The following is a 16,454-nucleotide window of genomic DNA, read 5'->3' as shown; positions in this document are numbered from 1 at the left end:
GCATCGACCAAAACAATGACGTAATGTACAAAGAGACATGATTACCGGCATCATGCTGACAGATGAGGTTGCATAATTAAAATTACACAGTTATGATAGTTTTACAACAAACTTTGAGACTGTATATTATATTTGATTATCCAGTGCTGGAATAGGGCTAAAACAAAGTGTGGATGACAATGTGAGACTGTAGTTTGAAGTAATCACTTTTCTTTGCCTAATACATTGACCGCATTTATAAGATAGCCTATGTTGGTGTTAGCTAGCCAGCTAGATTTATCAATAGCTGTTAGCTAAATTTGGTGGATGATGACAGTAGCTGTTTATAAAATAGACTGTACATTATAAATATGTTGACACAATTCAGTATTGATGTGATTCCATCACAAATGTCATTTTGATATATCGATTCGCTATTGTTTTATAATAATAGATTGTATATATTTTCTGTATAACCAAGTTACGTTACACTAATGAATGGGTCTTTTTGCATTATCTTTAACATTGTCTAGCATTCATTTCATGTGTTATTGTACTTAAGCTAAAATGACACAGATCAATCCTTATGGCACAATATTTCACATGCTTTGAAGTTATGGCTTACCTGTCCAATAAGAAGAACACCAATTCAAGGTCGGTTTTGATCCCCAAATCCGAACGAAGATTCCTCCAGGAATCAAATGCCCTGCCGATATTCACTCTAGTTTTCGCTTGACCATGAGCACGTTCCCGCTTAGCCAGACAGGTTTCAGTAGATAAAAGTTTGTTTTTTTTTGCCGGATGTTTGCTGGATTACATTTCTAAGATTATGTTACTTCGCTGTTCATTAGCTGAAGGGAAGCACTGAGGCAAAGCTCTCGGTAGCGTGCATAAAAGTAACATTCTTTGGATTTTCCCGGCAAAAGCGGCAAGCTCCCTTCGCATGAAAATCAGTCTACAAGCTTTAATAGGCAACCTAGGGAGTCCGGGAAGGGCTAATTTTTTAAGTTGCATTACAATCCGTTCAGACATTGGCAAGAAAAGGCAAATATTACATGACAATTGTTACATATTGCACCTTTAAAAAAACATCCATCCATCCATCTTCAACCGCTTATCCGAAGTCGGGTCGTGGGGGCAGCTGCTCCAGCAGGGGGCCCCAAACTTCCCTATCCCGAGCCACATTAACCAGATCTGACTGGGGACCCCGAGGCGTTCCCAGGCCAGTGTGGAGATGTAATCTCTCCACCTAATCCTGGGTCTTCCCCGAGGCCTCCTCCCAGCTGGACGTGCCTGAAACACCTCCCTAGGGAGGCAGCCAGGGGGCATCCTTACCAGATGCCCAAACCACCTCAACTGACTCCTTTCGACGCAAAGGAGCAGTGGCTCTACTCCGAGCTCCTCACGGATGACTGAGATCCTCACCCTATCTCTAAGGGAGAAGCCTGCCACCCTTCTGAGGAAGCCCATTTCGGCCGCTTGTACTCGTAACCTAGTTCTTTCGGTCATGGCCCAGCCTTCATGACCATAGGTGAGGGTAGGAACAAAAATTGACCGGTAGATCAAGAGCTTTGCCTTTTGGCTCAGCTCTCTTTTCGTGACAACGGTGCGATAGAGCGAGTGCAATACCGCCCTCGCTACCCCGATTCTCCGGCCAACCTCCCACTCCATTGTCCCCTCACTCGTGAACAAGACCCCGAGGTACTTGAACTCCTTCACTTGGGGCAATACCTCCTTCCCAAAAAAAAAAAAGAAGCAAAAATCGAGGTTATAGTGAGGCACTTACAATTGAAGTGAATGAGGACAATAAAAGTGAATGTGGTCCATTTTGGAAGGTTTAAACACAGAAATGTGAAGCTTATAATTTTATAAAAGCACTTTCATTACATCTTCTGTTAAAACTTGTATATTATTTGAGCTGTAAAAATTTTGATTTTTACTTAGATTTTAGGGTTTTGGGGTTTGTTGCCATTACATCGCCATGGTAACCAAGTTGTGAAATGGGCTAACTTTACACAGAAAAGGTTAGTAAATGATTTTCTCACACTAAAATCATGTTTACACACATATTGTTTATGTCTTGTGGCAATACTTTTGAAAAAGTGAGTATTTTAATGTAAAAAAATGCCCCTATTCACTTCCATTGTAAGTGCCTCACTGGAACCCACATTTTTGTTTTTTTTAAGAAAAGGGGGTATGGGTCAATGTAAATGTTTGTGGTAATAAATATTATGCCACAAACGCTGTCGATTGAGCTTAACTTGCAAGAAATTGTGATGCGAAATGTTTGTGCTTGTGAAATATTCTTGCTCATGTCCTTACATGCAGTCTAATTTAGGTATCAAATCGTTTTCTAAAGTTTTAAAAATGAGATATGTATTTGTTTTCTACCATGTTTATATGTAACAATGACTTAAGTCACAAAAAGAGGCAGTAATACGTTAATTAATACAGAAACAATCGGTTATATTTTGCATTCAATAATCTCTGTATTGTGCAATGTAAAATTATCGCCATGGTTACGGTCACCACTACAACAAGCGGACCACGTGCGTGGGAGGCGCGCCCCCTACCTGCCGCCAGCAACACTGAGATGCCCTGCGCGCTCATGTTTACTACACTTACTTCTGCATCATAAGGACTGGATCCGAAGAAGTTGGACAGAACTTTTTGAATGTTCTTATGACCTCAAATATATGAGCGCTATTGGTCTGACCATGGACAAAAAGTATGTAGACAACTCCTAACGGTTATTTGTTTCGTATGTTGTTGTTAAAGTTGTATGTTGAAAAGTGTCCCACATTTTTGGTGTAGGCCTATATAGCCTACTGTAAATCTAAATATGATTTCTGCACCAATGTGTTAAGGCAAATGTTGATATGCAGATGCTTTAAACATGATGGATAGGCTATATGAATAAATATGAATTTATTGATATAGCCTGTCCATCATTTTGAATAACTAGGTTTGAAAGCTCAGTGAAACTTAAACCAGCGGGGGTCAGTAGTAGCTTGCAGTTGAGCTTCCAGCACAGTTTACAACCAGTGTATAAACATGCACAATCATCGTTTAAACGTCATTACCTGTAAGTTATAACAATGATTATTATATTACACTGAAATGCATATTATTCTAATGTGATGTAGAAACAAAGAACAGGATGATTTTATACACATTGCATTGCATACAGAATTTGTTTTTTTAAGCATTGTTTTTTTTTAAATAGAAAAACAGTAAAGAAGAAAATACAGAGACTCATAAAGGAGAAGGGCATTACACTTCCTTTGTTGAAAAAGGTAGGTGAACTAAGATGACTCATGGCAATTATAATGCACCACATGCACAAAGATATATTTGCATTTCACACTTCATCATGGCTCTAATTTAATAAATAAAAGTTAACTCAGGTCAGCATGTATGTGTGTGGGCAATTTACAACACGCTATATCTCAAGGATTTTGGATTCAATGTACCCCAATGCTCAGTTTAATAAAGTGCACCCTATTACACGACTATGCCATATACCACAGCTCTGATGTAAGGGTAAATCTGTGAAGTAATTACGGCATAATATTACAAAACTGTGTGTACTATAACCTCCCTGCTCATCTATTTAAAAAAATATATAGTCATACATTTATTTTAATGGATGACAGGTGAGTGAGATCTGTCCTGTGGGTGCGCTGTAGGACTGTTCCTGTAATATTGGACCACTGGTGACATTTAGTTTTTTGGCTGAGCTTACTGTACATAAAAAATACAGTAAGTTTCCGAATTCAAAACTTTCTCCTCACTGCAAAAAGGGCAGTTTTTGAAACCAAGCTTCTACTTCCTCCACATTGTGATGTAACACTGTGGTAAACATTTGCATCTGACCGCCTCCACGACAACACATCAACGCCTACTTTACCTTATCACAACTGTAGCCCCGCCCAGTAGTGGTGAGCAGTGAGATGGCAAGGAGAGAACAGGTCAGTCAAGAGCAGAGAGCAAATCATAACAGCGGCTGTTTACTGTCAAGTCTTAAAGGAGAAGCAGCACCAAAACTGAGTGTTTCTGACAGAGGGACAGAATGAGGGTGGGAAAACGTCACAATTTACAAATACATTACTGTTTTTTTTGTGCAAAAAGTGAACCTCAAGGAACATAATAACATAATAATAAATAAATAATAAAAGGCATGTCATTACCCCTTTAAGGAAATAGGGAGTGGAACGAGGCTCAGATAATGTCTTGAATGATTGTTGCTTTCTTTGCTTGTAGAAAAAACAGCTGGTGAGGGGGATCAGGCAATGAATTGCTTGAGATTGGTCATGGATTTTGAGTTAAGATGCTGTTTTTGTTGTTGTTAAATCAGTCCATATAGCAAGTATTACATGCGAGCATACGTCTTTGCTTTTTATAATATAAAAAAGATCCTTGCAGCACATTGCTTTAATACGTCAGCTGGCTAGAAAAACTAGAACAATTGTTTTTGAAGGAGCTCACTTCAATCAGGAAAGACCTTGAGGCAACCGACTCTCTAAGAGCGCCCACTTCTCAACAAGTCATGCTGCCATGGAAACGCTTTGGAATGGGGGACTGACGCTGATTTCAATTCTTTTAGTGGAGGTGTTGTGTTCCCACCATTCATTTGACTGCGGGAGAGATTCACTGAATGTGACACATCTTTATATGGCCCTGTGCTATCATTAGCTCCAGTTTGTGTGAGGAACATACCGTTCATCTGCGCTTACTGCTATGTATTTTCTAAATTAAGCTGGCAAGATTTATGTCAAGCTATGAATAATAGGCAGTTTGAGAAACTATTCTGGACTGGTGCATCTATATATATTGTTAAGGTTGGGTTTAAAGTCTTTTTGTGTGAGAGATAGTTTGAGGATATTGTATTGAATGTTTAAGAACTATGTGAATTACAAGACGCCTTTATCCAAAGCAACATACAGTTCACTTATTACGTGGACAATCCCTCTGGAGCAAACTGGGGAAATGTGCATTGCTCAAGGTCACATCGGTGAAAGTTGATGGCTCACTCCTTGCAGGGATTGAACCACCGAACCTACAGTTGCAAGCCCCATTGAGATGGCTGAAAATCAGTGGTGTAGTCTGGGCCATACTCTCGTATGCACCGTATGCTTTTTTCCCAGGGCTGTTTGCATATAATGACTTCTAAGGATCAATATTTGCATATGCCCTCGGTATACCCACTTGTTTTGTTGCTTCAGAAGTCCATAGTCTACTGTTGTGTTAGTTTCCTTTTACCTGTATTTGATGCTGTTTTGTGAAACTGGAGATAATTTGTTGTAATTGGTGCATTTTCACTTGAATTCTACCATTCCTCGCCCCTTACAACCGCTGTCATAGCTTTTTGGATGAAATCCATAAGCAATGCCGTTTGTCCCATATTTTAGTGCCTCATACCCAAACTGCTGAGAATGTTTCACAAATTTTAGAGAAATGGACCTGAAACACACTCACCTTTCGCGTGAGTTGTGTGAGATATCGGCTCTTGCTTTATGGACGCTACACTTGACAGAAACGGGTGGGGGAAAGATCAGTGGGAATCAGCGCACGTCTTCTGTCTGGTTTTCTGTCAGAAGTAGGATAATTTTGTCAAACATATATTGCATTCGAGTGCATGTTAATTGTTTCCCACCATTGGGATTGTAAAACACCAGTAAACGCACCTATTCATGACATGGCATTACATTTTATTGCAAATATCAGAGTTCATTCTGGAAGAGAGAGAGAGGTGAGAAAAACTGCAGCACTTTTAATACAAAATAAAATTACAATAGTACAGGTTTAGTTAAAAGGCTTAATGTGATTTTCTTACATTTTCCTTTTGATAAACACTATTTACTGCTAAAACAACGACACTAATCCAAGGAGAAATCGTCTAGGTTACGTATGTAACCTCAGTTCCCCGATGGAGGGAACGAGACGTTGTGTCAGAGAACGACACTAGGGGTCTCTCTTGAGCGCCGATATTCACCTCTGTACTATGAAAAAAGGCCAATGAGAGTTGGCAGCCAGTATTTGCATGTCCCGCCCCCGGACATACGGGTATTTAAGTGGCGCAAATACGGGAGTTCATTCAGGATTTTTCTGAGGAGCCGGAAATGGTCCGCCACAACAGGGGCTCGGCTCAGCGACGCGGCAAGGGGGACACAACGTCTCGCTCCTCCATCGGGGAACTGAGGTTACATACGCAACCTAGACGTTCCCTTCTGTCGCTCTCTTACGCTTGTGTCAGAGAACGACACTAGGGGTCCACTTAAAAGCGCCATGCGCTGAGCCGTGTACGTGATCCGCTGATACAGGAGTGAGCAGGTATTCCTACGTGCAGAACGACCAACTGTATCAGGCCGCACATACCCTTCCCCAATGTCCCATTTAAGCCATCAGGATTCCTTATCGTTACCCCGGAGGGGGGAACAAGGTGACGGCCGCCAACATGGGAACGGGCCAGCCTGGCTGGGCCTCTTTTCTCTATGTTTCTCGCGATAGAGCAACTACGGCCGGGCCCTTACACGCATTGAGGGAAGGGGGTCTTAGCCCTTGGTAGGGCGAGGAAGACCCTGCGGAGGCCACACCTACCCGGAGGGGAGGCAAATTTGAGTGGCACATACATGGCATGGCCTATACCTAGGCCTTATGCGAACAGTAGTGCGGTGGTAGCACCAGCCTCAAAGAGGGGGAGCATACAGCACGGCACCTGAGGTAGCTGTGACTGCCTAAGGGAAACACGGCCAACTCACGTGAGGGGACAGAACCATGGTTTTACACACAGGGGAGTCCGAGCAGGAGGCCTTACCTGTGGGGCCCCTATACCAGTACAGGGTAGCTAGCTGTACCACGCAGTGGTTTGGGTCGGCGAGTCCCTCCAAGAGAACTGCGACTCGCAAGGGCTAGGGGAGGAGCCAACCAGTGTCCCAAGCCTGGGATCTCCTGGGAAGAAGGCGCACTGTTTCCCCTGGTTAGGGGAAGGCGCTGGGTGCAAGCGATCCACCCGGTCAGATCGCCGGCGTGTCACCGAAGTTCTCACGGGCTCGGTACCTGAGAGAACACGGGATCTAAACTGACTCAACTCGGAGATTGTAGAATCTCGCAAAAGTGTTAGGTGTTGCCCAGCCCGCAGCTCTACAAATGTCTGCTAGGGCAGTGCCCCTAGCCAGTGCCCATGAGGACGCCACACTCCTGGTGGAGTGGGCTCGGACCCAGCAAAGGGGGGCACGGCCTGTGTGTGATAAGCCAGGGAAATGGCATCGACAACCCAGTGGGCGTAGTCTCTGCTTGGAGACAGCGTTCCTTTCTGCTGTCCCCCAAAGCAGACGAAGAGCTGCTCAGAGCGCCTGGTGCTCTGTGTGTGGTCCAGGTAAATACGTAAGGCACGCACCGGACACAGCAGTGAGAGGGCTGGGTCTGCCTCCTCCCGGGCAGCGCTTGCAGGTTCACCACTTGATCCCTGAAGGGTGTGGTAGGAACCTTGGGCACGTAGTCCGGTCAGCGGTCTTAGGATCACGAAAGTGTCTGCCGGACCGAACCCCAGGCAGGCATCGCTAACAGAGAACGCATGCAGGTCCCCGACCCTCTTGATGGAGGCGAAGCGATCAGCAGGGCCGCCTTGAGAGAGAGGGCCCTGAGTCCAACTGAGTCAAGCTGCTCGAAGGGGGTCTCCGGAGTCCCATCAGGACGACCGAGAGATCCCAGGAGGGAAATAGGTTAGGCCGGAGGGAATCATCCTCCGGCACCTTTTAGGAACCTGACGATTAAGTCGTGGCTTGCCAAGAGACTTGCCGCCTACCGTGTCATGGTGGGCCGCGATAGCAGCAACATACACCTTGAGGGTGGAGGGGGACAGCCTCCTCTCCAGCCTCTCCTGAAGAAACACGAGCACTGACCTAACTGGCGCACTTCTGCGGTCTTCGCTCGAAGAACACCAGTTCACGAACAGACGCCACTTCAGGGCGTAAAGATGCCTGGTCGAAGGGGCTCTGGCTTGGTTAATAGTGTCTATGACGGCTAAAGGTAGGTCGGCTAGACCCTCCGCGCCCGGCCCAGGGACCAGACGTGGAGTTTCCAGAGGTCTGGGCGCTGGTGCCAGAGCGTGCCCCGGCCCCTGAGAAAGAAGGTCCTTCCTCAGGGAATTCGGCCAGGGAGGGGCTGTCATAAGGAGCGTGAGATCCGAAAACCACGTCCGGTTGGGCCAGTAGGGGGCCACCAGAGTGACTTGCTCCTTGTCCTCCCTGACCTTGCATAGCACCTGTGCAAGAAGGCTCACTGGGGAAAAGCGCATTTGCAGCAGCCCCACGGGCCAGCTGTGTGCCAGAGCATCTGTCCCCAGGGGAGCCTCTGTGAGGGCATACCAGAGCTGACAGTGGGAGGTTTCCTGGGAGGCAAACAGGTCTACCTGGGCCTTGCCGAACCTGTCCCAAATCAGCTGGACCGATTGGGGTGGAGCCTCCACTCTCCGCCAGGCAAGGTTTGTCTTGACAGCGCGTCCGCTATCACATTGAGGTTGCCGGGGATGTGAGTGGCGCGCAGCGACTCCAGTCGCTGCTGACTCCAAAGGAGGAGACGACGGGCGAGCTGTGACATCCGTGGTGCTGTCTGTCCTGACCAGGACATGTTTGCCACGAATCATCGGAAGAAATTTCTTCAGGGCAAGACGAACGGCCAGCAGCTCTAGGCAGTTGATGTGCCAGCGCAGCGGCCTTGGTTCCACCGCCTGCGGCTGCGCCCGCTGCACACGGCGCCCAACCCAATTTGGAGGCGTCGGTTGTAACCAGAACGCGACGGGACACCTGCTGCAAGGGTACCCCTGCCCGAAGAAAGCAGAGGTCTGTCCAGGGTTTGAAGGTTTGGAGGCAGGCAGTGGTAATTTCCACGCCGCGCGTGCCGTGGCGCCATGCTCGCCTCGGACTCGAAGTCTGGAGCCAATGCTGAAGTGGTCTCATATGCATCAACCCTAGTGGCGACCGCCGAGGATGCCATATGCCCCAGGAGCTGTGGAAACGCTTCAACGGGACCACGGTGCCTGGCTTGAAGGAAGCGAGGCATTCCAGCACTGACTGAGCACGCTCGCTGGAGAGACGTGCTGTCATTGAGACTGAGTCTAACTCCAAACCGAGAAAAGAGATGCTCTGGACTGGGGTGAGCTTGCTCTTCTCCCAGTTGACCTGAAGCCCCAAGCGGCGGAGGTGCTCGAGCACCTGGTCTCTGTGTGCACATAGTAATTCCTGCGAGGGGCCAGAATAAGCCAATCGTCGAGGTAATTGAGTATGCGTATGCCCGCTCCTCGTGAACGGGCAAGAGCCGCTTCTGCGACCTTCGTGGAAGACGCCAGGGACAGAGACAGGCCGAAGGGGAGGACCTTGTACTGATACGCCTGGCCGTCGAATGCTAACCGTAGAAAGGGTCGGTGTCGAGGGCTTAATTGAGACGTGAAAGTACGCGCCCTTCAGGTCTACCGCTGCAACCAATCTAGATGCCGAACGCCAGATAGAATTTGTTTCTGGGTGAGCATTTTGAACGGGAGTTTGGACAGGGTCCGATTGAAAACTCGCAGGTCCAAGATCGGTCGTATGCCACCGCTTTCTTGGGTACAACGAAGTAAGGGCTGTAGAAACCCTTCTTCGCTTCGGTTGGAGGGACAGGCTCTATCGCGGCCTTGATTAGAAGGGAGGCGATTTCCTCAAGCAGGGAGAGGGCATGTTCGCCGCACTGCGGAGGAACTAACGCCAGGAAGGGGCGAGACCTGGCAAACTGAATTGCGTAACCGAAGTCGAATGGTCCGGTGCAGCCAGCGTGACGAGCTGGGCAGAGAAAGCCATGCCTCTGGCGCTCTGTGCTAGGGGCACCAAGGGGATAAGTATTTTGGACGCATCCGGCGGGCTTCGCGAGCGGTGCGGAACAGGTAACGCAGCGCCGGGAGGCTCTGTGGCGCCCCGAGGCTCTGGTGCTGAGAATAAGCTCAAAGCACTTACCTTGTTCCGCGCACCGCAAGGGGCGGGTTCGTGACAGAGGAGGAGGTCTGATGTCGGCGCCCTCTGGGCTCGCCTGAACCGGCCGGCCGGGAACAGTCGTGGAGCTGAGGGCGGAGCACCGCATCCTGGGCGCCGGACTGTTGAGGCCTGAAACAAAAGTGCCGTGGAGAACGGCATTTGCGGGCCATGTGACCCAGAGGTAAAGGAAATAGCTCTTTATTGAGAATTTGGTACCGCAGCCCCGCCAGGGGTGCGGCAAATGAAAAACACAGGATTCTCCTCCCGCCCTCCACCGGGACGGAGCGGTCTCACCATCTCCGAGCTAACTTCTCATCCTCTGGGTCCGCTGTCTCAGGGACGCTTGGGAGCCTTCCAGGTCCTCGACGGGGTCCGTGGAGGCAGGGGCGACGCTTCCTGCGGTTTGCTCGACGCTGGGGCTGAGAGCTGGGCCCAGGTTGGGGCGGAGCAGAAGATCTTCTGGCCGCAGGAGGACGCCTCGGCGAAGCAGATGGGGCCTGGGCCGTGGCGGCAGGCTTGCGGCGCCGCATGATGTGAGAAATGGCCTCCGCCTGCTTCTTCACCAGGGAGAACTGCTGGGCAAAGTCCTCCACGGTGTCGCCGAAGAGGCCGAACTGGGAGACAGGGGCGTTGAGGAAGCGAGTCTTGTCGGCTTCACGCATCTCGACCAAGTCCAGCCACTGCTGACGCTCCTGGACCACCAGAGTGGCCATCGCCTGCCCGAAGTGCCCGCGCTGTGACCTTCGCCGCCTCAGGGCGAGGTCGGTCGCTGAGCGCAGTTCCTGCAGCGTGTCGGGATCAGGGCCACCCCGTGCATGTTGCGGAGTGCCTTGGCTTGGTGGACCTGCAGGAGAGCCATGGCATGCAGGGCGGAAGCGGCGCGTCCGTAGCACTGTAGGCCTTCGCGGTGAGCGAGGATGTTGCTCTACAGGACCGGAAGGGAGTACAGGGCGCCCCGCCAGGTGGTAGTGCTTCCGGGCATAGATGGATCGCAACAGCTCTATCCACCTGGGGATCTCCGTGTACCCGTGGCGCTCCGCCATCGAGGGTGGCGAGGGCGATGAGCAGGTGGCACGACGCAGTGGAGAGGGGTGCTCTCCACGAAGACGCCAGCTCATCATGCACCTCCGGAAGAAAGGTACTGGGGGCGAGGCTGTGAGCGCGCCCACGCTCAAAAACCAATCATCTAGCCGTGATGGCTGCGGGAGGATGGAGGGTTCCAATCCAGGCCCACGCTATTGGCTGCCCGGAAAGCATATCGACATCTGGCGCTGCCGGCCTCCTGCTGGGCGTGCAAGCCCGGCGGCAGCCCAGAGGAGCCCTCAGCGCCAGAGCCCACGCCCGGATGTCGCGGGCGAACTCATCTGCTTCCATCGCCTGAGGGTAGGCAGACTGGCTGTGAGGCGAAGTCGCCGCCACCTCGAGCGAAGACGGAGTCAACGAGCGTGCCGGGCGCTGGTGGTCCGAGGGGCGTACTCGGCGGAGCTGCACCCGCTGCCATCCCCAAATCGCCTCCATCGCCAGCCGCATCGCCCTCAATCCCGTGGGAAGAAGGAGCGACACGGGCGGCTGGAGTGGCTTGCTTACGACTGTAAGCAAGCCGCGATCGCTAACGTTGTCATGGTCATGTTCTCGCAGTGAGAGCATGAACCATCCACAAACGCAGCCTCGGTGTGATCACTGCCCAGACACACGAGACAACGCCTGTGGTCGCCGGAAGCGGAGAGTACTCTATCAAGATTCAGGAACAACACAGGGGCGAAGGGCATCTTTAAAAGACGCGCCCTTAAAAGGACGCTCACGCCGCTGTGTTTTGCTCTTTAGAGGAAATTGCTCTTTAAATAAAATCACTCTTTTATGAATGAAAGACTCGTGAGAGATCTTTCTATCTGCAACTGTCGATGCGCCAGGGGCAGGAAGTGCACAGCCGCGCAACCAGGAGAAAGCCGCTGTTGTGCGCCGAGAATCCAACAGCATGCAGCAGAGGATAGCAGGAACTCGGTGTGTAGTCATGCAGCAAACTGCAAACACGCACCATCGGCTCGAAGAAATTTTCTGAATGAACTCCCGTATTTGCGCCGCTTAAATACCCGTATGTCCGGGGCGGACATGCAAATACTGGCTGCCAACTCTCATTGGCCTTTTTTCATAGTACAGAGGTGAATATCGGCGCTCAAGAGAGACCCCTAGTGTCGTTCTCTGACACAACGTAAGAGAGCGACAGAAGGGGAAACACTATTTTCTCTCTTCTTTTTGGTTGTTGCATTAAAGCGCCGTCTGTATAGCCTATGGGTTAAAACTATTGAAATGTAATGTCCTCATGTCCCCAAAACTGTGCATCAAACATCAATGACAAAAATAAGTGCTAAATCTTTGTTTATCTATTTTCCCCCCATACAATTAAGAGTCAAGTATAACATTCTCTCACTAAAATGTATTCATTTGTAGTAAATGTGTAATTGTTACACTAATATTGGAGGTTTTTGTTTGTCCCTTGATTTATTGTCCATGCTGTTATGTCATGATACTATGAATTTTCATTGAAGATATATGTTATGAAATGAAATCACACACACTGGAGGTGACATCAGCCATTCAAAATTACTTTTGAGTTATTTGAAATGTAATAATCTCTTTTTTTTATTTATGCTTTCCTTTATTTTGTGGTGTTTGTCATATGTGGTCAAGCTTAACATTCTCACATTCTTATGGGACAATAAATGGGAAATTCATATAATTTTACATTTTCAATATACAGTATTTATGCTAACAGTATTTATGTTTGCTAGATGTCAATCACAGACCATGAAGTGGCTCATTTATCCACTGAATGGCCACCCTGTTATTGTCTTATTTGTTTAGCAAGTTTAGTACAAGTACAGAACAATGCAAGGAGGGAACGAAGCCACTCTAGGCTTGTACCCTGTTATTGTCCACCCTGACGCTGCCCATTTAACTGGATGGACATCTGAGTTTTTTTGTAATTTAGCTTGACCGGCATGACTACTACAATCTTTAACATGTCCCTGTAATGATGCATCATGAAGATACTTGTAAAAGTATGTTTTATTTTTTCAAAAGTTTCAAAGCCAGAATGTAAAACTTAAACTTAAATTTAAGTTTGGTTTGGGGGGTTGAGTCCATATAATATGCATTCCTCTTCACTGTATTACATCCTGTACAGCTAGAAAAGAACTCGCTTCACAACTACCTTTTGGCGACCTCTGCTTGAGCTCACATTTGCCCATTTGCCCTACAACACTTACCGCTTTTGCCGCGGGGGGCAGTGTTTTAAATTTACTTGAGAAGACATATTGTGATATTAAGTTTTTTTTGTTTTAAGCATAAACCTCATTCATTTTTGATAGATTTATGCTTGAAAATAATTTGCCAATGGGATGTTTGTTATTTTTACTGAAAAAAACACCAACTCACATCATTGTTTGAGCAGACTGTTCTTACAGTGAATTCGGAAATAGTAGTTTGCCTTTCTTTAGCTAAAATTGGTCTGCGATTTATGAAATGCAGAATACACTGCACCCAGTGGCCAACGCAGTAAGTGTTGTTGGGATATAATATCCACAGAGGGGTACCAAAAGTGAGATGTGTAGTGAGTTTTCAGCTGTAAAGACTGTAATACAGTAAAGAGGAATGCACGTTTTATAAACTGCTCTCAAACCCCAAACCAAAACCTAACCATCAGTGGAGTAAAAATGTAATGTTAGAGGGGAAAATGCAACATCTATATAGCGTTAGTCACTGATTATGCAAATGCAATTACTTCCTAGTTTGAATGCGAGATCTGAATCTGGGTCTCCCACGCTGCTCACACAATGTACTTCTGGTCACACCACATTGAAATGTAAACATGCTGGAACCGATGTTAAAATATCTGATAGGAGATGGCATTTGTCCGTGAGTTGGCATACTGTCACCGATCTTAGGGTACCGGAACTCTCTGAAAAAACATTCCGACTTCTTATGTGATCATGTTAGATTAAGCCATGTTAACCACTCCAACAAACAGAGCAATGCTTTTAAAGTACCACAGAGCCACAGTGTTTAAAGAGAAGTACAAGTGTAGGACAAAGTATTAATCCATCTTTGTCTTATCAACATCAATATAAAATAGAGATACATAAAACAGAATGTATTCATAATTTCAGAGAACAGTTATGTAACACACCATTTCCTAATGATAAGTTTAAGAGTTTCCCATCTAAAGCAATAATACCTCTCTGAGCCAATAGATGATAGCCCTATTATAGCTCACAATACATTAGTAACTATACTGCAAGAATAATTGACAGGCAGCTAATGAATGAATGTTGCCATTGGCATTAACTGGTGCTCTCTGGAAAATCCCCAACCATATGAACGGCATACCAGCTCACGTTATCCACCTGTCTATGGTTACATGATGTTTTAGCATATGAAGGGTTGCAACAATACCATCTCTTTTATCTATTCTATTGTTTCATTTTGCAAACTCATGCCCCACCTCCTTGCGTAAAGAGAGTACACAGCTCTGTGGAGAGCTGGGTTGCCCCCCTCACCCTAATGAGGCATAATTGGATTTGGAGGGGATTTAGGGTTTACAGTGACTCAAGAGTCTGTTAATTAGGCTGTATCATTGTTAGGATAAACTTCACTACTACAGACACACTCAAAATTTGTATTATTGAGCTGTTTAAAGGGAACATACACCCAAAATGAAGATTCAGTCAACATTTACTGCCCATCTTGTTCTTCTAAACCCCATATTACTTTCTTTTTTCTGTTGAGCAAATGAAAGGAGATGTTAGGCAGAATGTTAGTCTAATTCTCCATTCACTTTTAATTGCATCTTTTTTTTCATAGAGTGTAAATTATTGGTGACTGAGGCCAGTTCAATTCTCCTAACATCTCCTTTTGTTTTGAATGGAAAAAAGAAAGTCATACAGCTTTAAAACAACAAGAGGGTTACTAAATTACTAAATTGTCATTTTGGGGAGAACAATCCCTTTCACAACAAAGCATGCATTGTGGAAATATCTTACGTAAGAGGCTGTGACCAGTGCCTTGAGATGCCTAGTCTAATCCATCAAACTATTATTAACACAGGTGTTTGTTTGTAAACATTGATTAGATGTAGAATGAAATCATCAAACTAATTAAACTTCTAAACAATTTTTCTACTACAATGATGATGGAGCCACTGACACGCAAACAATTATGAATACAATGGAGTGATTAGTGACAGTATGATTATGTATCTAAGCCCTCGTAGAGGTGCCTCTTTCCAGAGGCGTGTGTTGTCATGTGACATATTATTACAGACCTTGAACTGAAAAGTATGGGTGTTTGACAGTGGAATTTGCTTAATTTGATGACATGCTGTGCAGAAATACTGAAAGATTGGATTAGTTATGTCATCATCTAGTGTGATTTTTGAGCTTTGAAGTCTTTCCTTTTATTGGGGAAGTGACAGTGTATGTGGTTTCAAAAGAAAATTCAAGGCTTAATTCACTTTTAAATCTAATCATTAAAGGAATATTTCACCCCAAAATGAAAATTCTCTCATCATTTACTCACCCTCATGCCATCCCAGATGTGTATGACTTTCTTTCATCTGCTGAACAAAAACAAAGATTTTTAGAAGAAATTCCCAGCTCTGTAGGTTTATATAATGTAAGTGAATTGGTGCCAAAATTATGAAGATCCAAAATCCACATAAGGGCAACATAAAAGCTGTGGTGACCTGTGCATTTTAAGTCTAGGCCTTGAGTGCGATTCATGCCATTAAGAAGACACAGTTTCACAATGAATACATTACGTGGCAGTCAACTAATAATACCAATGGACATTTTAAAAACACATCAGTGCACGAAAGCCAAAATCAAGGAGATCTAATATGAAGAAAAAGCGCTCTAATTATATTTGCTATTTATATGTTGCTTGCAATAAATTTTGTTTCGTCAGGATACGCTTTTCAAAACTTGACCAGATACTGAATGCTCAAGCAGCCTAATTTACACTTAGAAAAATCCTGATGTTGCTATAATAATGGAAAAAGCACTTAACAATTTAATTAATCAATCGCACGATCATGCAGAACATCTTAGGTTTTAGGCCCTGTCCCAAATGGCGCACTTCATGCGGACTTTCGGTCTCGTGGACTTAAATTGCGCGTGCTCGCTGAGTCTACGAGTCCGTAGGCCGTCCCATTTAGCATTTTAACGCTCTGAAGTGTGCTCAGCAGCGCCCCCTTTGTACCCTTGAAGCGGTCTTCCGCGAAGCCCGCATAGATCCAGGCTTCACGCACTTCAAGTACCCAGGAGTCCTTGCGAAAGGCCAATCAGACAACTGGTGTGAAGAGCGCTTTCGCTCACGGACACAGACAATTGATAACATGGCTGAGAAGAAAATATTTAAGTGTAAGTATCATTATGGTTTTTATGACTGTGTACATTTTACCAGTTGTTACCT

Source organism: Xyrauchen texanus, chromosome 49 (genome assembly GCF_025860055.1).
Source record: "Xyrauchen texanus isolate HMW12.3.18 chromosome 49, RBS_HiC_50CHRs, whole genome shotgun sequence".
Classification (NCBI taxonomy): domain Eukaryota; kingdom Metazoa; phylum Chordata; class Actinopteri; order Cypriniformes; family Catostomidae; genus Xyrauchen; species Xyrauchen texanus.
This window is presented reverse-complemented; position numbering follows the sequence as displayed.